Source organism: Bubalus kerabau, chromosome 3 (assembly GCF_029407905.1).
Source record: "Bubalus kerabau isolate K-KA32 ecotype Philippines breed swamp buffalo chromosome 3, PCC_UOA_SB_1v2, whole genome shotgun sequence".
Lineage (NCBI taxonomy): Eukaryota > Metazoa > Chordata > Mammalia > Artiodactyla > Bovidae > Bubalus > Bubalus kerabau.
The window spans coordinates 176985199-177009299 of record NC_073626.1 but is presented as its reverse complement, the minus strand read 5'-3'; the positions used below and the strand labels follow the sequence as shown (position 1 = coordinate 177009299).

At 52.0% G+C, this 24101-nt stretch overlaps 1 long non-coding RNA gene across 1 annotated transcript; it reads left to right on the top strand.

The window, feature by feature from the left end:
• Positions 1 to 525: 525 nt before the first annotated feature.
• LOC129647902 (uncharacterized) lies at positions 526 to 4238 on the top strand. Its single transcript, XR_008712565.1, has 2 exons — positions 526 to 965; positions 4014 to 4238. It is a non-coding gene; the product is annotated as an uncharacterized LOC129647902 (long non-coding RNA).
• The last annotated feature ends 19863 nt before the right edge of the window (positions 4239 to 24101 follow it).

Below are 24101 nucleotides of genomic sequence, written 5' to 3'. Positions count from 1 at the left end.
CTGGTAGCCTCGGTCCTGCACGTCCTCTGTCTTGGGATCTAATAGCAGCATCTGAGGCCCTGATGTTATTACATCTCTTGGTGCCCATCTCTTGGGCACCTACTGTGTGCCGGGCACTGAGTTTAATGATTTACCTAGATTATCTCATTTAACCCTATAAAGTGAAGTGAAAGTCGCTCAGTCATGTCCAACTCTTTGTGACACCATGGACTAGTCCATGGAATTCTCTAGGCCAGAATACTGGAGTGGGTAGCCTTTTGCTTCTCCAGGGTATCTTGCCAACCCAGGGATTGAACCCAGGTCTCCTGCACTGCAGGCAGATTCTTTACCAGCTGAGCCACAAGGGAAGCACTAACAGGAAACATTATTATTACCCCATTTCACAGATTAGAATAAACTGAGGCCCAGGAGGGTTAGGTCACTTCTCCAATCCTGGCGCAGGTCAGGTAGGTATTGAATTCAGCAATCAGGCTCCCCAGTCCACACCTGACCCAACCCCGCCCCTTCCTGGAGCCTCTCTGTAGGGAAATAGCGATAGTCAGCCAGGATGGCGGCGGTCAGGCTCTCTCACCCCACTCCTTCTCGCTCACGCCCCACGTCCTCTCTCTCACCCAGGGTCTATAAACAATGACTTCGCATGGTTGTGTGACAGCTGAGATCATTTATAGCAACGCATACGTGCATCAGGTACTCATTTCGCCACATGTCACCTTTGTTCTGTGTACCTGTATGAGCTCCACCTGAAAAGCCCTTGTGACTGCATTATGGCTGTGTCAGCTGGGTCAACCACGAGAGAATACAGCATGTCTGCTGCATGGCTGCTGTGCCAAGGAGAGAATAAGCATGCCTGCAGTTCCTACGACTCCCTGCGTTTTCTTCCAGCTTCGCCACTCGCTCCTTGCCTGGCCTGGGTTCAGTGAACAGCGTGCACAGTGTGAACAGCGAGACACTCTCCCACCTCACAGGTGAGAAGACTGAGGCTCAGCAGACAGAGGGGCTGCTGGGATTTCTAAAGTGCCAGCCACAGGACTTGGTGGTCCTCTGGGGTCTGACAAGTGTTACTCCAGAACCCCCTCCTCCCTGCATTATACTTTGAGAATGGAGTATGGTTGGTTGGTTGGTTGTTTTTTGTTTCTGACCAGATTTGAGGACTCTGAATATGACTTCAGAAGAGACTAGAGCTGGCTGGAATCCCTGGTCCCAGACGTAATACCTTCCACTTACTCCCCGTCACGGTCAGGCCCCAGCACAGTCAGACCCAGGTCACCTGAGCTAACTGGGCCAGTACTCTTGATGGTTCCTCCTTGCTGTATTAGAATCCAGGCGAATTAAAGAGTTCTGTTCACCCCTTGGATCACAGCACAACTTTGGCCCCAGAGGTCCCTTCCTCTGCCAGGGGCCCTTTGTAGACAAGAGGCATTAACTCCCCCAGCAGGGAAGCTAACCATCCCTGGGCATGGGAACTGTCTGTGCCTGGCATCCTGGCATGCAACTGGGTCCATCCTGCCCACGGGACTTCACCCTTCTCCTTCCTGAACCACAGGGACCTGGAACCTGGAGGCTAATAGGGTCTGCTCTCCATGAGGACAGAAGAGTGCAGGAGGGCGCTTAGAGGAAGGCAAGGACAGAGAACTGGAGGAGGTGGTCTGGTAGGGAAAGGGAGACCTCAGATGGGCTAGAAAGCAGAATTCAACTTTCCTGAGCACCTACTATGTGCCTGGCATTTATACACACCCTTCATCTAAGCTTCATCATCTTGGTGGGCAGATGTCATCAATACCGTTGTGTGATTATACCCATTTTGCAGATGAGGAAATCAAGGCCTGCTGAAGGTAACACAGTTTGGCCATGGTGGGGCAGGAATTCAAACCCAGGCCCCCGGTGACCTCTAAGTCCATCTATTTTCCACCCACACTGTCTAGGTTTACTCTTCATTGTATGAGGGACCCCATCGCTCCTCCACCTCCATTGCCCACCTCCCCCCAAAGCCAGCAGGCAGGTCTCTGAGAAAGGGAAACTTCAGTAAATCTCAGCCTTCAACCAGGAGGGGCCGAGACCCTCGCCTGGGAGGAGCCAGCATTTCCCAGAATAAATCACCGGCCTCTTAGTCACCACAGTTGTAGACACGGCCTTCCTTCCCCAGGAAGTTTGTAAATCAAACCTTAGACCTGGATTTGCAGAATCTGCTGGGAGGTGTGAGTGAGGCAGGAAGCAGGGGGAGGGCTACTGGGAGGAGAGCAGCACCCAAGCCAGGCCCTGGGGGCTTTCATGGTGGACGGGGCACAGCATGGTGCTGAGGGACCACTGCTCCCACCTGGGCCCCCAGGGATGGTCCTGATGTTCCTGGGGCCCTTGCCAGCCCTGACCTTCTGTGGGTCCCTGACCTGGTATCTAGGTGTCTGGGGGCAGCTGGAGCAAAGGGTCTGGGGCTCAGGGATGGAGGCTGGAGAGGGGGCTGGGGAGGGGCAGCAGCTCTGAGCTGAGTTCTAGGTGGGGATGTTTGATGGAAAGAGGGACTGATGGTCACAGAGGACAGGCCAGGGGAGGCGGTACCTAGCAGGACCCTGGGCCAGAGCAGCTGGAGGAAGTCAGAGGGGCAGGGCTCAGCACCCTGGGCTGGGAATCAGGGCCTGGCTCAGTTCTGGTGCTGCTGACTGGCTGTGTGACCTTGGGCAAGTCACTTGGCCTCTCTGGGCCTCAGCTGCCTCATCTGCAAAGTGAAGGTGATTATTTCTGCCCTGGATGTGGGAGGAGAACTCAAGGAGGTCAAGGAGCAAAAAGCCAGTAGGGAGGCACCATCCTGAACACACCAGGTGTAGTGCCAGGCTCTGCTCCACCTGCCTCTGCTCTAGCCTCCTGGTGATTGGCCAGGCTCTGGTGTCCCCGCCCCTGAGAGCCCAGCTGATTGGAGGAGGTTGGGCCTTTTTGCAACTAAGTCTGCTCTCCCCTCCCTTTCTCCTCCCCTCACCAAGGCCACTGCCACTGGGCTTCACACATCTGACCCCAGGAATGAGTAGAGCCTGGTAAAAGGTGATTCATTGTTTAAATGCTGGCTAGCTCTGGCCCTCTCTTTCCAAGATCCATGCTGCTCGCCCAGTCCTATACTGACCCTCTTCTTCCTAATCCCTACCCACCCCACCCCACCAGCTGTGTGACTTTGGCCAAGCACGTCACCTCTCTGAGCCTCAGACTCCTCCCCTGTTAAATGGGGGATGAGAACGCGTACCTCTTGGCATTCTCATCCCCACACATTATTACTTACACATTCTAGTAGTCCTTAAACAAACATTTCTTTGGAGCCTGCTATGTGCCAGGTCCTGGTCTGGGCATTGAGAATACAGAGATGGACAGTGGTGAAGCCTCTGCTCTCTTGAGCTTCCGTCATGGTGGGGTTGTTGGGTGGCTGCAGTGAGGAGCTGGCGGGGAAGGTGTTTGCAGGCGGCCAGGAGCCGAGGCAATGCAGGGTAAGTCAGGGACACGCAGTGAGGTCACTCCCTGGAGGAGGAGTCAGGGCTTGTGCTAAGGAGACACTGTGTTCCTGGGGCCCTTGCCAGCCCTGACCTTCTATGGGTCCCTGACCTGGTGTCTAGGTGTCTAGTGACACTCAGTCATGTCCAACTCTTTGCAACCCCATGGACTGCAGCCCGCCAGGCTCCTCTGTCCATGGGGATTCTCCAGGCAAGAATACTGGAGTAGGTTGCCATGCCCTTCTCCAGGGGATCTTTCTGACCCAGGAATCGATCCAGGGTCTCCTGCATTGCAGGCAGATTCTTTACCAGCTGAACTACAAGGGAAGCCCAAGGAGACACTAGTTCCATACTATTCGGACTTCCAGGTCCCAGGATAAGCCTAAGCTCGTAGTGGAGGTTGAGGCCTCCCAGGCCCCCTTGACTCTTCAGGCCCACCCAAGGGCCCACAGGCTCTACAGGTGAGAGTCCCCTGGTCATGTGCACCCCCCTTGGATGAGTAGCTGGTGGTTTCCTCTTTCTGAGCTCACTGTCCTCCCCTTCCAGGTTCAGAATCTTCATCCAGCAGAATCACCTTGGGACAGAGGTGGAGCCGGGAAATAGGGAGCTGGGTCTCGTTATCGGTCCACTGTGCCTGCTCGTGGCCCTGAAGCTGACTGCATGGGCAGAAACTTCCCCCACCAGAGCTGATAACAGAATTTTTAATTATTATAACTATCACCTGAAAAACTGGGACCTGCCGCAGATAATTAAAATGAGATTTGGCTCCTGCTTGCCCATCTCTTCTTTCAGCTTTAAAACTGATGGTGAAATTCACATCACACCTGGAAACAAGAGTTACGAACAGGGACGTTGTTGAAGAAAGGAGGCTGTGGGGCAAATGTGCATGCGGACACACACCTCGGGGGCTGGGGGAACATGTGCATGCATGTGTGCACGTGAGGCTGCATGAGCTTGTGTGTGCACGATGGCGTGTGTGCACAATGGTGCGTGTGCAGTGGTTGGGGAGAGGGGGATGGGAGGTGGGCAGGACCTTGTCAGGGTCAGGCCGCAGGAGGTGGGGATGGGTGACAGATGATGCAGTGAGGGTACTGGGGAGTGGGTTCCAGGTACAGATCTGCCCCTGGGGATGATGGCCGGGACCCTGGAGGCCCAGCAGGGCCCCTGCTTCCTCGTTGTTAATTTCCCTTCCTGAAGCCTTTTTTCTCACTGGCAAATTACGCACAGACTCGGCCCACCAAAGCACAGACTGGGTCCCAACCAACTTTGTGGGAGGGCTGGACAGCAAGGTCCAAGGCCCGGGGCAGCGGTGGAGGGGGGCGGGGGCGCAGTGCCGCAGGGAGTCCCCAGCATCGTGGCAGCCTCAGAGCTTGTTCTAAGGAGACGCTAGCTCGCTGGAGAACAGAGCCCCACGTTAAGAAGCCCACTGTCAGCTGGGGGAGCCTAGTCCTCCCTGGACAGGAGCCTCTGGGAGAGACAAGGAACTCCTGACGAGATGGAGTCCCTGCAAACTCACAGAAACATGCGTTCAAGGTGTCCCAACAGAGACCCCCGGTGAGGTGGCCCCTCTCACAGGTGGGGCCCCCTTCCTGAGGCAGAGGGGCAGCTGGGGGCGATGGGGGCTACCCTCCCAGATGAGTGGACTCTGGATCAGTACTGCCAAGACCACCCTCTCCTGGGAGAGGGGACCACTCAGGACACTCCCCTGACCTGGCGGTGGGAGGAGGGAGCCTCACTGAGCTCCTGTGTCATCACAGACGGGCCCTGCCCCTCTCTGGGCTGGACCCAGTGATGCTAATGCTGCCTCCGCCTCCAGGCTGGACTCTTCTCCTCTCTCGCCTCCCCACCCCCTTGCCTCCCTCTCCCTTCTTCTTGATCCTACAGTTGCAGAAACATAAACTTGGCTAATTTCTTGGTTCCGTAAATCGCCCAATGGGGAGGCCAGGTAGGCGGCCCCCGCTCCACTCCATCACCCACCCTAATGCATCGTCTGACACTTTCAATTTATTTTTCTATTCCTTTGCCATCAGAAATGACGATTAAATTTCCAGCGTAAATACCGCTTTACCAAACTGAATTAATCACAGGAGAGGAGGAGCAGACAGGCCAGCAGCACCATCAGAGCACCTCACACATTAACCCTTCCTCCCAACTGAGGCCACACCGGGAGGGTGGGGTCTCGAGCCGCCCTGGGGTCACCTGACCCAGACCCCTTTGTCCTCTTGCAGCGGTTCTCCCTTGGGGGTCTGGGAGGAGAGTCTTGCCCAAGGTCACCCTCCCCATCAGGACAGGGAGTCAGGACACCAGTCCCTCATCCCTGCACCTGACTCCTTCCTGACCCACCTCCAGTCCCTCGGGGACTCTTGCAGGGTGGGGGAGGAGGGTGGCACTCCATGGCCAAGAGAGGGACAGATGACTTATGCTGGGTTTTGGCATTTTTCAAGCCTGGGTTCCTGCTCCTGAGGGATGAGGGATGAGGATGACACCCCCGCCTTGATCCCAGAGCCTGGGCTGACAGGAGTCCTGGGGGGATTGGGACAGGGGGACAGGTTGCCGTCCCCTCGCCCACTACCATTGCCATCGCCTGCCCCAGCCATGGCCACTCTTATCAATCCAACCACGCATTTGACGTGTCTCCCCTCTTCTTTGTCTCCCACCCCCAACCTCACTCAGCCCAGTCCTCCCTTCCTGTGTCCTCCACGGCCTCCTCACTGGTCTCCCCACTTCCACGCTTGCCCCCACCCACTCCCCATCCATCTGCAGAGTCATCAGTTCAAAATACTGCCCCGTCATTTCCTGACTGGCAACACTTACCTGCTCTCAGGTCAGTTCCCCTCCCTTCCTGGCCACTAGGACTAGGGTGACCCAGCTTCTAAAAGCCCTCTGACCCCCTTTTTGGCTTGGTTCCTTCTTCAGGCTTCAGGGTTTTTTGTTTTCTTTTTTTTAATCTAAACCTCCCTCCTCAGAGAACCGTCTCTGATCACCATCCCCCATTCCAAATTAGTTTCTTCCTCCTAAGATTCTCTCTCAAATCTATTTCCTCTCCTTCAGCGCTTAACACAAGTTATAATTACACACTAATTGGTGGGTTTGTTTAATAGAATTCTCAGGGGAGGAACTTCGTCTGACTGCTTGATGCTGATATAACCTTTAGAATATGCCCCGGAGGTAGTGGAGGCTCACTGCAGACTTTGTAATGAATGAACGAGTGAATGGATGAATGAATGAATGAGTGAACGGATAGCAAACCTCTCATGTGCCCACTGTGTGCCAGACGAGGCTGGACCCTGTAGCTGGAGTAATAAAGTGGACATGTGAGCTGGGCTCTGAGGGTTGAGTAAGAGTTTGCTGGGGTTCTAAGAAGTCCACCTGTTTCTGGATGGACCCTTCCCAGTCATCCTGAGAGGAAGCCCTTTCCCCTTTGAAACTGATTAATTTAGTGGTTCAGTTCAGTGAGTATATCAGAGCCCAGACCTCAGGGTCAGATCAACCTGGGTTGAATCCTGATTCTGCTCTTGGTGCTGTGTGACCTTGGACAGGTCACTCAGACTCTCTGAACCTCTACCTCCCACTCTGTGAACAGACGACCCTTTGATTGATGTTCAAAATCCCATCTACCATGAGAGAGGTGGACATGGCCATGGTGCCTCCCGTCCACGTAGGGGACAGACCCAGGCACAACCAGTCACCAGCTGGAAGTTCCAGATTAGTCCAGGCAGCTGGGAAGCGGGTGCTGAATGTAGGCTCCAAGATCCCAGTCCAAGGCAAGGTAAAAGGGAGGCTTCCTGGAGGAGGCAAGCAGCCAGAGCTCCCTGCAGCTTACTCCTGTGACTGTGTGTGTGAGTTTTCCTCCTCTTGTTCTCCCTCTCCCGAAGTCCCTGCTGTTCCCATTGTCTGCCCTCAGTCTCCCTCCACCCTGACAGGAGACCTGAGGGACTCAATCCGATTCCAAGGGCTGCATCTCTGCCCTGTAAGCAGACCATGGGAACCCCCAATAAATACCCACCTACACGCCTCTGGGAACCACTTCCCTCCAGTTTGGCAGCACACAGGCCAGATGCTTGCTGCTGCATCTCTCTATATACATGAGTGCGTGTGCACACACACAGACAGTCATGCACACCCAGGATAGGCAGCAGCAAGGAGGAAAAGCTGGAGCTGGGGATTAATGGAGCCTCCTGCAGGCGTCCGAGTCAGCTTTTGTGCAGCAGCCTAGAAAGTAGGTGGGCTCCTGCAGGCACTTCCCCACCCCAGTTCCGGGCCTGCAGCAGGCACTCCTGTCTCAGTCATTCATCAATCCACCATCACATCCTACAGATCTTTATTAGATGCCTGCTGTGTGCCATGCTTTGTGGAAGGGGTGAAGGCAGCATGGTGAGCGGGGCCAAGCCCTGGGCCTCAGTTTACTCCTCCATGAAATGGGGCATCACCTGGATAGCCCAGGACCTCTCCAGTCAGCCCCAATCCTCTCATCTAGAATTACTCTCTGAGGCCAGGCTGAGGTGTGGCCGGGTGAGCCGGAGCCTGGGCAGAGGGTTGAGAAGAGGTTGCAGAGTGGCCAGTGGCTGGAGGGACAAGGAGGGGGATGTGGTTCCTGAGCCAGTTTCATCCGACAGACAATGAGAGTTTTCAGAGAAGACAGACCCCACCTTTCCTCCTCAGCCCAGTGACCTCTGCTGTGACCTCATCCTCCTCTGGGAGCCCCAGGCTGGGGAGGAGCCCTGGGCCCTGACATGGACTTGGAACCTGACCCCCATCTGAGTGGGGAGCCCCCTTTACACCTCTGTGCTCAGAGGGAGAAGCTGAGAACAGAGAGGGAAGCAGCTTGCCTGAGATCACACAGCAAATTAGGGATTAGTTCCCACTAATGTGTGTGCCTCTGCTGAAGAAACATAGAATAATAATCATAATAATAACCAGTGCTGGGCACCCACCGCGCATGCCAGCACCTGCTGAGCACTTTATAGGTGAGACTGCATTTCACCTTCACATCACCCCCACCCCACCCTGGGTGGAGGTATGACTAGCCCCATTTTACAGATGAGGAAACTGAGGCGTAAAGAGAGAAGAGGCTAGTCCAAGGTCACTCTCACCGGTGCCCCTCTCACCACTCCCATCCCTAGTGGGCATTTCTGCACGCTGGGTGGTTATTTATCCCCGTCTGCCCTCCCTGCTTGTCTCTGATGTCCATGGCTGGGTCAGTTTCACTCCCCACTCCCCTCAGCAGGTGCCCATCATGTAACAGGGGCTCAAAAAAGATTTGTGACAGAGAAGTAAAGTGAGAACTTAAGGAAACCAAGTCTCCCAGAGGTTGATCTCCTTGACCCCTGCATATTGGGAAGACTTCAACTCCTGGCTCTTGTAGGCACCACCTCCCACGCCCTGCAAAGACAGGCTGACTCGGAAGGGGTTAACAGCCCAAGTCTCAGGATTGGTTGACTGGGTCCTGTAATTAAGCCCTGGCTGCCAGCAGAGGGGTGGCCTTGCACTCTGGGGAGAGTCAAAGTCAGCCCCTTCTCCCCCTCCCGGAGCACTGAGCCCTGGTTCAAAGTGCCCCCACCTCCTTTCATCTTCAAAGCAGCCCTGGAGTTGGAGTGTGCTGCTGTTTATTCCTGAAAAGGAGGCCCAGCTGGGGAGGGGACAGGCCCAGGGCCATGCGCCTATCGGTGGTGGACCTGGGACCTGCAGCCCCTCCTCTGATTCACCTGCATCCTTCCTCCTCCTCCCTGCCTCTGTGGGTGGTTGAACACCAGGCTCTGGCTTTCAAAGTCCCTGAGCATTTCCTGCCCTCTGGCCACCCTGCAGGGCACTCTGCCTGCCTACCAGCCTGGGGGCATCAGTGCAGGACCCTCCAGGAGACAGAAACCACACAGGAACGTGAACAGGGAAAGTGTTAGCCACTGAGTCTTGTCCAACTCTGCAACCGGGGACTGTAGCCCGCCAGGCTCCTCTTTCCATGGGACTCTCCAAGCAAGAATACTGGAGCGAGTTGCCATTCCCTTCTCAGGGGGACCTCCCCAACCCGGGTCTCCCACATTGCAGGCAAATTCTTCTCTGTCTGAGCCACTAGGGAAGCCCAAACAGGGAAAGTTCAACACAAATAATTTTCATTGCAACCGTGGATCAGAGTAACAAGGGATTGGCTAGTAGGAAGTGAAAAGAATGCTCTCAGTGCTTTCAAATCCAGAAATGCAAATATATGGGGCAGCCAGTACCTCTAGGGCTGAGACAGGGTACTAAGGAAGAGCCCACACCCTGAAGGAGAGGGCAGAGTTGTAGCTCACTTAGTGGCAGGGAAGTCCCCGTGATGCCACACAGGTGGAACTTGCTGGAGTCTGCCCTCCAGAATTTCCAGAAATCCATTCTTTAAGGATGCCAAGGAATGCTGTTTCTAACGAGGTGACTCACTGGATGCATCTGCTGTGAAATCACCTTTGGAAGCTATTGGGAGAAACCTCCAGCCACTGGGACCTCCACCAATAGCTACTTGACCCTGGGCTTTTTACCTCCCCCGCTGGGCCTCTTTTTCAGGAATAAACAGCAGTGATCCAACTCCAGGGCTGCGTTGAAGATGAAAGGAGGTGGGGGAAGGGATGTGGGGGGTGCTTTGAACTAGTGCTCAGTTCTCAGGGAGGGGAAGGGATTGACTTTGACTCTCCCCAGATTGCAAGGCCACCCCTCTGCCAGCAGCCCACTCTGCTCTCCCCCTTGCGGGTCTTAATTACAAGACCCAATGTGTACTACAGGGTCAGGCCCCGGGGAAGCCAGTTGCGCTGCAGGAGCGGGATGCTGGAGAAGTCTCACGCATCACGGAGCTTCTTTCTGTTAAAACATCCATGTTCCCTACGGGACCTGGGTGCTGGGGAGGCCAGTGCCCCTGCAACAGCCTACTGAGCCAGAGTGTGCATCAGACGGCGGATGGACGTCTCTCCACTGCCCTCTACTGACAAAGTTTAGCACGGAAAATTAAGCTGGGAAAGGGAAAAGCTGCAAAGTGATGCCCATTTCCATCCCCACAAATCTGAGTGAATTGGAGCCGAGATGCAGTAACTTTGAAACCGGCATGGTCCACATCTTCGGCTAGTCATGTGTACTCATAAGTACACGTGTACACGTCTTTGAATTCCCATTCAACAGCAAAGGAACTCTATCTCCAGCCTACAAAAGGCAGCTATGTATCTTTTAAGTGAACCAGATTTTTCTCTAAAACAAGGAGGCCCACAGTCCTAAGACACGTTGAATCCATTGCTAGCTATAACTTACTCCTCTGATTCAGACACACTTTGCTGACTGTTCTGTTACCAAAGACTAAATTTCTGAGTTAACTTGCAACCCCTTGTATATAAAATTAAAATGAGAAAAAAAATAGAAGAAAGGGACTAGCATCCATAGGTAAAACAGGTATGTGGGAAGCAAACTGAAAATATGCAAAGCTACTACCATCATGGTTTTTCAAGCTGGTCTTGAGGCCATAGTTGGTACTCTGGCTTCCTTCTTCCTCACTCACTCCATGGCCCCCCCTAATCACCCCCCTCCTTGTCCAAATGATCAGGCTTTTCACCTGGTGGTGTGACAAAACCTTCGCTGCTGAATAGTCTGAGTCCTCAGTCATCCTGCCTTTGTTGGGATGGGAGAGGGATGCTTTAGTTTTCCATTATCCTTCCCAATGGGACCTGAAGGCACTAAGGGATGACTTGCAGAAACCCCTGACCCAGATTCTCCTCCCCATCTTTCCCCCATGTGTAGTAGCAGCCCAGTTTCCCTTTGGCAATCGAGATCAATCATTCCAGAAAGCAGATTAACCTCTTTCTTGACTGTTGGTTCAGCAGCATTAGGTCCAAAATGGCCAGGTGGCAGTCTCATCTTCCAGAGCCATTGATGTGTCCCCCAGTGGAAGCCTTATGCCCTTAGTACAAAGTTGCCAGAATGGGCCCAAACTCCGAGCTCTTCGGTATAATAGTGATGGGAGCCACTCCCACCTCATCTCCTGGAGTCCAGGGGTGCTGGTTCCCCCGCAGCCAGGAGCAGGAGCCAGGGAGCCAGCACAGATAACAGCCTTAGATTCAAAGCATAGTCTGCATCCCATCAGCAAGAACTCCAACTTTTCAGGGCATTATTTCCTGATTGGCTCCACAACTGAGCCCCCAGTAGCCATTCCATCTTTCAGTTAGGCTGGCCACTTCCAGGCATGTGGTAAGACCAGTTAACTCCACAGACACGAGCCAATGGCTGCGCTTTCCTTCGTATCATGAGTTCCCTGATCAGAAGCAGCCCCGTGAGGAATGCTGTGGTGGTGCCTAAGGCATTTTGGAGTTGATGGATGATGTTGCAGGAAACACAAATCCAGACCCAGAACGTGCGTTTATTCCAACAAGGGTGAATCTCTTCCCCCTCCATGCTGGAGAGGTCCAATGCTGTCAACCTGCCACCAGGTGGCTGGCAGGTCCCGCTGGGAATGGGTGCCACGTTGGGGCCTCAGTGCTGGTCTCTGCTGTTAGGCTCTTATCAGTTCTGCTTTGATGACAGACAGTCCCGGCTGACTCCATAGCTACTTGTTCACATGCCCATGGAGCAAGCATTGGGGTGGCTGCGGGAAAGGAGGCTGTGTGCAGTTTCTTTTTTGCCACCTGATTATTTGGGATCTCATCTACAGTGGATTCCCTCTGGTGAACGTTCACTTGGGACTCAAATATCTCCAGCGATTAGAACATCTGAGATGTCCAGCCACAAACATCTTCCCCCAGACTATCTCATCACTGGTCTTTAGTCCTATTCCTTCCAAGTCCCTGACCATCTGCCAAACCACTGGCTATGCATATGAGTCTACAGCTTTCTTTTACTCTAGACTTGGTGGACTTTCAGATGTACCACTCCAAATTCTGCCCCCTGGTTTTGGTTCACCACTGTCTTTCAGCGTCACCCCCATATGGGTTGGAAGTGGGGTAGCTGTCTACTTCCCGGTGGTACCAGCCCATTGTGCAAACACACCTGTAAAGCAGGCTCAAGTCCTCTCTTCATCAGTCAGCTGGTCACATGGAAGCCCCAGGCGGCCGTCTGCAGGGACCAAAGGAAGGAAGTGATGTGGCAGGAGCTGGTTTTGAAGGAGTCTGAGCTGCCTGCCCATGTGACTTGCTGGCATGATCCACACTCTTCTGAGCTCATCGCCTATCCCTCTTCCATATGAAAGATTGTGCACTCCCAGCCTTACGGTCAAAAAATACCCAGGTCGCCAATCAAAAATTGGGCCAGAGAACTAAACAGACATTTCTCCAAAGAAGACAAACAGGTGGCTAACAAACACATGAAAAGATGCTCAACATCACTCATTATCAGAGAAATGCAAATCAAAACCACAATGAGGTACCATCTCACGCCAGTCAGAATAGCTGCTATCAAAAAAGTCTACAAACAATAAATGCTGGAGAGGGTGTGGAGAAAAGGGAACCCTCTTACACTGTTGGTGGGAATGCAAACTAGTACAGCCACTACGGAGAACAGTGTGGAGATTCCTTAAAAAACTGGAAATAGAACTGCCATATGACCCAGCAATCCCATTGCTGGGCATATACACTGAGGAAACCAGAATTGAAAGAGACACGTGTACCCCAGTGTTCATCGCAGCACTGTTTACAATAGCCAGGACATGGAAGCAACCTAGATGTCCATTGCAGATGAATGGATAAGAAAGCTGTGGTACATATAGACAATGAAATATTACTCAGCTATTAAAAAGAATCCATTTGAATCAGTTCTAATGAGGTGGATGAAACTGGAGCCTATTATACAGAGTGAAGTAAGTCAGAAAGAAAAACACCAATACAGTATATTAACACATATATGTGGAATTTAGAAAGATGGTAATGATGACCCTATATGTGAGATAGCAAAAGAGACAGAGATGTAAAGAACAGTCTTTTGAACTCTGTGGGAAAAGGTGAGGGTGGGATGATTTGAGAGAATTGCATTGAAACATGTATATTATCATTTGTGGAATAGATCGCCAGTCCAGGTTCGATGCATGAGACAGGGCGCTCAGGGCTAGTGCACTGGGATGACCCCGAGGGAGGGGATGGGGAGGGAGGTGGGAGGGGGGTTCAGGATAGGGAACACATGTACACCCATGGCGGATTCATGTCAATGTATGGCAAAAACCACTACAATGTTGTAAAGTAATTAGCCTCCAATTAAAATAAATTAATTAATTAAAAAAAAAAAAGAAAGTACCCAGGTCACGATGGAAAGCTCAGGATATGTGATCACCTGATGTCCCCTAGTTAAATATTTATTTTCTACCAAGACCCCCTAGCAAGCCAGGAGCCATTCTCAAAAGGTGTGCAGTTATCTGCAGTGGAGAGCAGCGATTAGCTCTGAAATCCTGCAGATCTGAACCGGAATTCCCCTGCGCGTGCCGCCCAGAGGCTCCATACTGCCCCATCTTGTCCACAGACATTTCAAGTGCCCTTAGATCTGCTGGGTCATGGCCCCTCACGGCAGAGCTGTTTGCACTGCAGGCTGAAGCTGCCTCAGAACCTTCTCAGTTTCTGCCACAAACTGGCAGATGCTGCGGTGGCGGGCCTCCAGACCTGGTTTGTCTGGCACCTCCCACTAGGGCATCTAAAGTACCTGCTACTTCCTGCTCCTCAAAGCCAATCAGCACAATGTCCTCAACGTACGAGCCGGGGTGTCACTCGGTGGAGACAGTCGGTACTCTGCAGACTGACTCTGACCCGCCAGGGGACTGACTCCTCAGCCTGAGCAGCTGGGCCCAGACCCCAGCGGCACCCTCTCTTGCAGGCCTGAGAGATCGCAGAAGAGAGCTTCACCTGGCAAAGACTTCAGAGAGGAGGCGTGAACTCAGAGCCCAGTCCCTTCATGTCACAATTTTTCATTAATTCGCTCACTTGCCCATCCACATGTCCTCCCATCCCCACACCTCCAGCATTTGGTGAGCAGCTACTATGAACTTGGCATGGGGCGCAGCAGCGGGCACAAGAGACCTAGGCCCTGCCTCACTGCCCCAGGCAGTCATGGGGAGAGGTGACAGACACCCCAGTGACTCACACAGTTCGTGATGGGCTGGTGGTCATAACGACTGCAACAGGAGAGGACATGAGCGGACAGCACGGGGACCCTGAACAATGTGGAGGTGCAGGGTGGTCAGGAGGAGCTCAGGGGAGGTGACATCTCAGCTGAGACTTGAAGTGGAGGAGCTACCCTGTCCAGGCACCCCCTTCACTCTGGGAAGAGTCCCAGTGGGATGATAAATCATGTGGTCACCTTGGTCAATAGGGTTAAACAGTCTCTTGGGCCTGGCACACAGTAGGTGCTCAGCACACGAGAGCCATGAGATCATGATCACGGTTATACTTCAGCTGTTATTATTATCTGAAGACACCTCCTGCTCTGAGGTCTCAGAAACCATCAACAAAGGGCGTGGGGTAAGCACTGCTTTCCCTGGATGAAGCTGCTCCCCTGGGGCCACGGAGACCCCCCCCCCCAAGCTCCCATGGCTGGGGATCGCACCCAAGCAAGAGGTCAATCCCTTTCCATCCCCTATCCTTGCAGAGGAGGCAGGTGGCTCCTGCTGACAGACTGTGGTGCCAGGAATCTGGGGAAGGTTTAATTAATTATGACAATTGACACCTTTGCCAGATGTCCACCGTGAGACTCCAGCTCTGATGATAAAAGGTTCGGGTAATTCTGTTTGAGCAGCACTTTTCAAGCAGTATGTTTTTCATTTGGGTCACCAGGAAACATGGTTTATTTTGCAAGACACTGCCCAGAGAGGGCCGGCTGGCACTTGGCCCTACTTACTCCCGTCCTGGCAGATCTCAGAGTGAGCCAGAGCTGGGCAATGGCTATGTTGTCCCTGGGGCTGACCTCAGGGAGGGGGACCTGTGCCCAGGGGACAGGGAGGGCATTTACAGAAAGCAGGGAGAGTAGAGAGGTTTATTGAGAACAGATTCTTGAGGGCAGTCTCAGGGTGACTGGTCTGCCTTCCTTTAAACGTCACATCCAGAGAGGGTTAGCATTACTTCTGATTTCTTAGATCAGGAAACTGGGGTTCAGAGGGACAGTGATTTGCCCCGGGTCACCCACGCTCCCCTCACCTTCACCCATCAGCTGCCTAAACCCTGGCCCATGCAGTGTCTTCCAATTTCAGCCCAAGACCCAAGAAGACACCTCAAGGCCCCCAAAGTGTGGTGGGCAGCCTCCTGAATAGGGGCGGGGCTTATTAACATGCAGATCCCAGGACTCTCCCCAGACTCAGGCACCAGAGCCTCTGGGAAGGGGTGGGGCTGGGGAATCTGTATTTAACCATCTCCCTGGCTCAGATGGTAAAGCCTACAATGCAGGAGACCCGGGTTCGATCCCTGGGTGGGAAAGATCCCCTGGAGGTGGAAATGGCAACCCACTCCAGTACTCTTGCCTGGAAAACCCCATGGATGGAGGAGCCTTGTAGGCTACAGTCCATGGGGTCACAAAGAGTCGGACACGACTGAGCGACTTCACTTTCTCTCTCACTGGATAAGTGTGCTGCCCTCCAGCCGCTGGGAACCACTGTCCCAGCTCGTTCACTCCTTTCCCATCTCCCCTGCTGCTCCACCGTCCTCCCAGGAGTGCCAGCTGCGCTGACCTCCACCCGTGGCCACCATGCCCTCTTCCCAGCAGCCCTGCGGCAGCAACCACCACTGCCCTTCTCCAGGGTGTCAAGTGAGGCTCAGACTCTGCTCTCGGCTCCAGCCCCACCCCCAGTCCTCTCCCTACTTCCCAGTCCCTGGGGAATCCTGGGTGGGGAGGGCCCTGTGGACTCACTCACATCAGCTCCCCTCGAGGGACTCAGCTTCAGAGTCCTGTGGCCCAGGAAGAAATCCGGAAGTCCTGGGTGTTTGTGACTCTGCCACCCCAGTGGTGCTCCACCACCCCGTCTACAGCCCCTCCTCTATCCACGCCCAGCCTGTATCCGGCCACAGGACCTGCATCCCCACAGACCCGCATCCCTGCAGATCCAAGGGAGTCCCGCTGGGTCAGGGCAGGAGCCTCAGCTCTATTCTCTCCCATTACAGTCCCCAGACCTCACCTCAGGGTCCTGGTTCATGGTTCAATGAGAGACAACACTACTGTCTGTATTTGCTTCCTAACTTTGCATCACCAGGAGATTGGGGGTTGATGGAAAGTTCTGGAACCCTTGAGTTCAAGGTACCTGGAAGCTGACCTGTGCCAGGCACACAGACGCCATCTGCATCACCCCACTGAAACTTTGACATGCCACGCGAAGGTGTGTGACTCCCCCATGTCCTGGATGGGGACAAGGGGTCTGCATCTCACCTACAACTCACAAGTGCACGCTGGGGACAGAGCAGGCCATGGACCCTGAGCCCTAGCCCCCCAACTCCCAACCCCTGCCCACAGCACTGCCCTCCCTCTGGCACCTCCCAATCTGCCCAGCCCAAGGCCTCCAGAAGCCCCTTGGCGGTGATGGTACCCCAGGCTCCACACTCACTGGGAAGAGAGAAATCACAGCCCTGCTCGATGTGTTGTCTGCCACCTGGGTCGGGTCAGGGCTGCGGGAAAAGCAGGTATAATCAGTCCAGATGGAGCTGCTGAATCAGCCCCACGTACTCCGTCCTGAGCCCCGTCACTTACTCCAAAGACCTTGTTGTGCCTACTCTTCACTCTGTAAATTTCAAAGTGGCCTTTGGCCAAAAGCGATAAAATTCTGACCTAGAAAAGTTAAAAGGCCTTTGAAATTATGAGCCCGGAGCACTGGCCTGAGGACAAAGTGGCTGAGGCTGCAGAAGCAAAAAGAAGAAAAGCGGAGCTGCAGTTCCGACTCCTTCAGGTCTTCGGTGAAGTCCGTGGGCCCAGATCCCTGATCTGACCTGTGAGTGGAGAGGAAATGAGAACGTGGTGTCAGGGGCCGCCCAGCATGGGGAGGGGTACATGCAGGGTCACTCTGCAGCTCCAGCCAGGACGGCTATGCATCCAAGAGCTTGGGAGCCCTGCCATGGTCACGGCTCCAAGGAATGCTTCTCCAAGTGTTAGGGCTTGCATCACTGTGGAGTTTATAGCAACGCACTTGAAGGTGTCCAGAGCCTCAGAGACACCAAGTCCCCCACGCCTGGGCCATCCCGATGACATCACTGGCAGAGCCACCATGTTTTGCCACATCCCACCAAAAAGACCAGTTCCTCACGCATTGCTCTCTGCTCTGTGTCTGGACTTAAGGGCACCCCTCCTGCCCAGCGGTGGTCCTGCTCTGCTCATAATGCCTCACAGGTAGTAACACCACTGCAGGGCATGCTGATGGGTGCAGCTGTGAGCACTGGACAGTCTCCATGTGAGGACTGGCTGGGAATGCTAGGGCGTTCATAAACTGGGAACAGTCTTTAGTCATGATGGGTGAGGTGTTGGAGGAGGCGTTCCAGCTTGCTTGCCCCCCCCCCAAGATGGGATTGTTGTAAAAAAAAGAGTGGGGCACGGGAGTATACTCACACCCCAGGTCACATCCAAGTCCCTGGGATGGCCACCAAGTGTGGCTTCTTGACTTCTCACAGGAAAGAATCAAGAGTAAGCCATAGGAGAGTGAAAGAAGGTTTATTCAGGGAGGAAACACACTCCTTAGACAGAGTTCGGCCATCTCAGAAGGCAAGAGAGGCACCACGGTATGGGGGTTGTCAGTTTTTATGGGCCTGGGTGATTTCATGGGTTAATGAGAGGGAAGAATATTCCAGCTATTTGGGGGAAGGGATGGGGATTCCAGGAAGTGGACCGGCGCCTACCTTTTGACCTTTACATTCATGGCACTGGTCGGTGTCACTTAGCATACAGATGTGTGAACATAATGCTGAGGCTCAAGGTCCAGTGAAAGACGACTACTCCGCCACCTTGGACCTAGTTGGTTCCAACCGGTTTATATCATGTCCCTGGGCTACATCATTCTCTTAAAGGTTACGCCCTGCCCTGTTCCTGTCTCCCCTCAGGGGTGGTTGCCTTTTCTCTGAGAGTCTTTCTGGGTCTCAGAACTTTAAGAGAAGGATTCTTAGATAAACCATCGTGTCTGGGATATTGAATTTTAAGGAAACTGGCTTAAGGAAGTTAGTGTATGTTGATTCCTCATTTGTTCGGGTCTAGATGTCACAGTTCCTGGAAGAAATGCTTCAGTTTACGGATAGAGTGGTGGCCAGTTTCTAGCCTAAATAATAATGAAAGCAAGCCCTCCGCTCTCTGTTCATTATATGCTGTCTTCCATTTGTTTAGAGAGAGGGGAGTTGTCTTTAATTGACTCTCCTCCATCATTTTCTGGAGAAGGCAATGGCACCCCACTCCAGTACTCTTGCCTGGTAAATCCCGTGGACAGAGGAGCCTGGTGCGCTGCAGTCCATGGGGTCGCTAAGAGTCGGACACAACTGAGCGACTTCACTTTCACTTTTCACTTTCATGCGTTGGAGAAAGAAATGGCAACCCACTCCAGTGTTCTTGCCTGGAGAACCCCAGGGACAGGGGAGCCTGGTGGGCTGCCGTCTATGGGGTCGCACAGAGTCGGACACGACTGAAATGACTTAGCAGCAACTTAGCAGCCATCATTTTCACTTAGATATGAAGTGCTTTCTCACCTCTGAACTCTTTCAGTCCCGGTGCCAACCTAGGGATGTGGCAAGCTGGTGACCCCTTGGAGCAGAGCAGACAACTAGGGAATCCAAAGCCTGAAAGCAGAAAAAGATGGCACGGCCATCATACACACGAGCAGGCAGCACTCACAGGTTCCCTGCCCCACCTCAGGAGTCTGACACGTGACCCAGTGGGTTTTAGCATGTGCAAGATTTCAGCGCAAACGGCAAATGCAAGCACTCGTGTTCTGCTTCCGCATTCCCATAGCAGACATCACTAATCCATCCCACCACTCTTTCTCTCTGACCTTGAACTCCATCCCAAACTCCTTTCCAAGGCAGTACATCAAGTAGATACAACCATCCAACTGGTACTGTTTTAAGAGATGATCCTTTTTGCCCAATAAGAATAAGGAAATCTCAGGCTACATAAAATGTTGGTGGTAGAGTCAGAGAGTCCTGGGTTTGAATTCTAGCTTATAAATGACTAACTAGGGTAGCATTGGACAAGCATATTTATCACTCTAAGCCTCAACTTTCCCATCTGTAAAATGGGGGTAATTGGTATCCCATACGGCTGTTGAGAGGATTACATGAGAAAATCCCTGACCAGCACATGGCACAGGGCAGATGTTTAATGATAGGATTCAAACTGAAGAGAGGGTCTTCTTTGGCTAACATGGGTGTTTTGTTTCTTGATCACCTGATGACCATCTGGTGGCCACTTTTATCACCAAAGTTGGGAGCCAGGATTCATTGGTGTGTTGGGAAGGTCACTGGGTAGGTGTCAGAGGCCTGCATCCCCGCCCTAGGTCTCCTGCGAACCAGTTGCATGTTCTAGGTTCTAGGGCAGGTCCCCTCCTCCTGGGAGGATGTGGAAATGGGGGGAGGGGTAGCTGTGGTAGAAGAATGTTGTCCTACCCGGAAAATAGGATTAGCCTAGATCGCCACTGCTCCCTTCAGACATTTAATAAATCTTTTCTTGGTGGCGCTGCTTGTTCATTGCTGTGCATGGGCTTCCTCTATTTGCAGTGGGCAGGGGTCACTCTTTGTTGTGACGCACAGGCTTTCACTGCAGAGCCTTCTCTTGTTGCAGAGTACAGGCTCTAGGCACACGGGCTCAGTAGTTGTGGCACATGGGCTCAGTAGTTGCAATTCTCAGGCTCTAGAGCACAGTCTCCGTAGTTGTGGAGCATGGGCTTTAGTTTATTCACAGCACATGGAATCTTCCTGGACCAAGGATCAAACCCATGTCCCCTGCACTGGCAGGCAGACTCCCACCCCCTGTACCACCAGGGAAGTCCTTTTTAAGATGAGCTGCCACTAAATCTGGAGAAGGTAATGGCACCCCACTCCAGTACTCTTGCCTGGAAACTCATGGATGGAGGAGCCTGGTAGGCTGCGGTCCATGGGGTCGCAAAGTGTCGGACACGACTGAGTGACTTCACTTTCACTTTTCACTTTCATGCATTGGAGAAGGAAATGGCAACCCATTCCAGTGTTCTTGCCTGGAGAATCCCAGGGACGTGGGAGCCTGGGGGGCTGCCATCTATGGGGTCGCAGAGTCGGACACGACTGAAGCGACTTAGCAGCAGCAGCAGCAGCAGCCACTAAATCACCACCCCTACGCCGTCTACCTTCCCATTTCCTAAACAAATTCTCAAAGTTTGGTCCCATGGAGTTAATGGGAAGAAACCTGCCTCCTAATGTAATGCAAATCCCAGCCCACCTTATTGTGCAGCAGTTTCAGTTCATTTGTACTTTCTTGGTGACACAATCTGTCTCTGTCTCCAGTAGAGTCTCTAATCCCTGCAATTTCCATGGTGCTAGTAATTACGAAAAAAAAAAGTCTGAAGCACAGAAATTCTGCACCTTGTCTATGAGATTACATACTTTAATGGAGTTTATTAAATTTATTCTGCCGCTAGTGAGGAGATTAAAGTCACTGTGCAGCTCTAGAGGGCAAAACAAGGACCAATTGGCAGAATCTTCCAGGAAGCAGGTAGGAATTCAGAAGGAAGATGCACTTTCTGCTATCAGAGCTGGTCAACATCAAATCAGCCCCATGAGGGTGGAGGATAAGACCAGGAGGGTCCAGAACCTGATGTGGTCACTGTGGGAGGTGGTAAAGAGGGGTGGCTGAGGATCATACCTGGGTCCATTTTCCAATTCCCACTTTCCAGGGATTTGGAAGAGTGAGTCAATTTTTCTAAACCTCTGTTTCTCCGTTTCCTTCTCTGTGAGATGATGACCGCCCTGCGTAGCATAGTACGGTGAGCGGGCACTCTATTATTTATTACGAGCTGGGAGGAGGCTCCCTCCTACTCCTAGTGTCCTCGGGGAGGGTGGTCCTACAGATGCCCTGGCCTTTCCTTCTCACAGAACTGGGGCAGTTTGAGGAGAGCAGGACCAGCTCACGGGGCCCACCCTTATCACTCTCTCTTTGGGAGCCTGACTGTCTCCGGAAGCCTGCCATCTGCCCTGCGTTCCCACTGCCAGAGGTTTTACAGCAATGACTCCCAACACCCTGACCCTGAGGAAGCCTATGGGGTCCAGTGTTGCCTCCAATAATGGGGTGACTGCTCTCTAATCCTGGGGCCCACAGTAGGGGTCCATAGGCCTGAAGTATGTGTCCCATACTCCAGCAACAGCTTGATCAGTGATAAAGGGGAGACCCCTTCTCTATCTGCCACGCCCGGGATCCTCTGCTGGGTTTAGAACCAGGGAAGCAGATGCTTCCATCAGGCATTATTATTATCACAAGGGCTGAGAGCTTAAGACACCATTGGCAAAGCAGCTGACATGAGAATTCTGTTTCTAGAACATCCACTCCCCGCAAAGGCTGAACCGTAACACATGTCTTCGTCACTAAGTCCAGCCCCAGCACAGTGCCCAGCACATAGTAGATGTTCAGTACATAATATCGGGGGCTTTCCTGGAGGCTCAGACAGTAAAGAATCTGCCTGCAATGTGGGAGACCTGGGTTCAATCCCTAGGTTGGGAAGATCCCCTGGAGAAGGGGATGGCTACCCACTCCAGTTTTCTTGCCTGGAGAATTCCATGGACAGAGGAACCTGGCAGGCTACAGTCCATAGGGTCACAAAGAGTCAGACACGACTGAGTGACCAACACTCAAATAATACTGAGTGAGTTAATTTTACTGCTATGACAAAGATATGCAATCTCTTCCAGAAAACAAAGAACATCCATGTAAAACCCACATTTAACTTAATGGTGAAACACTGAATGATTTCTGACCAAGATTAGAAACAAGACAAGTATATCTGCTCTTCTCACTCCTATGTTCCTATGGAACATAGTACTAAAATTCACAGCCACTGCAATAAGGTAAGAAAAAGAAATAAAACATACAGTTTGAAGAAGAAGAAATAAAACTATCTCTACTTGCAGATGACAGGTTGTCTGTGTAGAAAATTCCAAGCAATCTTCAAAATACTTCCCTGAATTAAGTGTGTTCAGCAAGGCCTCTGGATATACAAAATCAATGCACTAAACCAATTATATACCTATAAACTAATGAACACACAGAAACCAAAATTAAAAACACAGTACTACTTAAAATTGTATCAAAGAAAATGAAGCATTTAGCTATGAACTTAACAAAATACATCCAGAATCTGTATGCCGAAAATTATAAATTAGTGATAAAAGAAATTTTAGAAGACCTAAATAAATAAATGGAGAAACAGACTGTGCTCATGGATCTGAATATTCAACATATTAAAGATGTCAACTCTCACCAAATTGATACACAGGTTTAACACAATTGTTAACAAAATGCCAGGAAGGCTTTTTGTAAACATAGGCAAGCTTGTTCTAAACTGTATATAGAAAAACACAGAACCTAGCACAGCTGAAACAATCTTGACAAGGAAAAAAATGGGAGGAATCACACTATGTAATGTTAAGATGTACTATGCTGCTGCTGCTGCTAAGTCACTTTAGTCGTGTCCGACTCTGTGCGACCCCATAGACGGCAGCCCACCAGGCTCCACCATCCCTGGGATTCTCAAGGCAAGAACACTGGAGTAGGTTGCCATTTCCTTCTCCAATGCAGGAAAGTGAAAAGTGAAAGTGAGGTCGCTCAGTTGTGTCCGACTCTTCCCAACCCCATGGACTGCAGCCTACCAGGCTCCTCCATCCATGGGATTTGCCAGGCAAGAGTACTGGAGTGAGTTTCCATTGCCCTCTCCGAAGATGTACTATACAGCTACATTAATCAAGATACTGAGATTTCGGTAGAAGGATAGACACATCACTTCAGTTCAGTTCAGTTGCTCAGCCATGTCCAACTCTTTATGACCACATGGACTGCAGCATGCTAGGCTGCCCTGTCCATCACCACTCTCGGAGCTTGCTCAAACTCATGTCCATTGAGTCAGTGATGCCATCCAACCATCTCATCCTCTGTTGTCCCCTTCTCCTCCTGCCGTCAATTTTCTCAGCATCAGGGTCTTTTCCAATGAGTCACTTCTTCCCATCAGGTGGTCAAATTATCAGAGCTTCAACTTCAGCATCAGTCCTCCAATGAATAGTCAGGACAGATTTCCTTAGAATTGACTGGTTTGATCTCCTTGCAGTCTAAGAGACTCTTAAGAGTCTTCTCCAACACCACTGTTCAAAAGCATCAATTCTTCAGCACTCAGATTTCTTTAAGATCCAACTCTCACATCCATACATGACTACTGGAAAAAACATAGCTTTGACTAGATGGACCTTTGTTGGCAAAATAATGTCTCTGCTTTTTAGTATGCTGTCTAGGTTGGTCGTAGCTTTTCTTCCAAGAAGCAAGCGTCTTTTAATTTCATGGCTGCAGTCACCATCTGCAGTGATTTTGGAGCCCAAGAAAATAAAGTCTGTCATGGTTTCCATTGTTTCCCCATAGACTCATAGATCAATGGAACAGAAAACAGAACTCAGAAGTAGACCTAGCCAAATGCATTCAAATGATTTTTGACAAAAGTGCAAAAGCAATTCCATGGAGGAAGAATAGCCTACCCAA